Source organism: Apteryx rowi, unplaced genomic scaffold (assembly GCF_003343035.1).
Source record: "Apteryx rowi isolate R43461 unplaced genomic scaffold, aptRow1 scaffold_260, whole genome shotgun sequence".
In the NCBI taxonomy this organism is placed as follows: Eukaryota; Metazoa; Chordata; class Aves; order Apterygiformes; family Apterygidae; genus Apteryx; species Apteryx rowi.
In genome coordinates, this window is record NW_020448975.1 from 687,421 (window position 1) to 688,121 (window position 701).

The window sequence follows — 701 nt, forward strand, 5'->3', positions numbered from 1 at the left end:
GTTTATCGTGCACAACTCAACACACAAATAAAGCTATCTCCAGAGCTCTTCTGAGCATCCTCAGACATTTTTGTTTAGAGTAGTGACAAATGCCTGTGCTTCAGTCGCAAAGTCTGTTATTATTTCATCTATGTGTTCTTACAAAGACAGCCTTTACAGGCCACATATGCCCCAAAGCAATGTCCAACAGCTTAAAGAAGTTTTAAGTCAAAGGCTGACACCACAACAGCAGACAGCTGCAAAAGCTCTTGCATCCTGGACAGGCAGCTCACTAAGAAGAGGTAAGACAACAGTTAAAAGAAGCTCACAATTTCACAGACCCTAAGAACCTTAAGGGAGCCAGAAGACTCACTCAGGGATCCTGTACTCCACAGACAGGCACTGAGCAAGGGGGTACAAGAGGTGAGCGAGGGAAAGGAGAGAAGACGTTTAGCAAAACGCAAGCGTAGAAAGCCTTCCACGGCCACCCTCCTCCCGCTGCTCGCACCTCCTCACCTCGCGAAGCGCTCGCCCTTCCTCGGCCGGCTGGGGCTGGGGCTGGGACCTGCCCGCTGCCCGCCACCGCCCCTCACCACAGGTGGCGGCGCCACGCCCGGCCCCCAGCACTTTCCGTTAGCCGCGCGCGCCCCTTTGAAGCACCGACGGTTAGCGGCGCCGCGCCGCGCCCCGCCCGCTCGGTGATTGGCTGGCGGCGCCGGCGC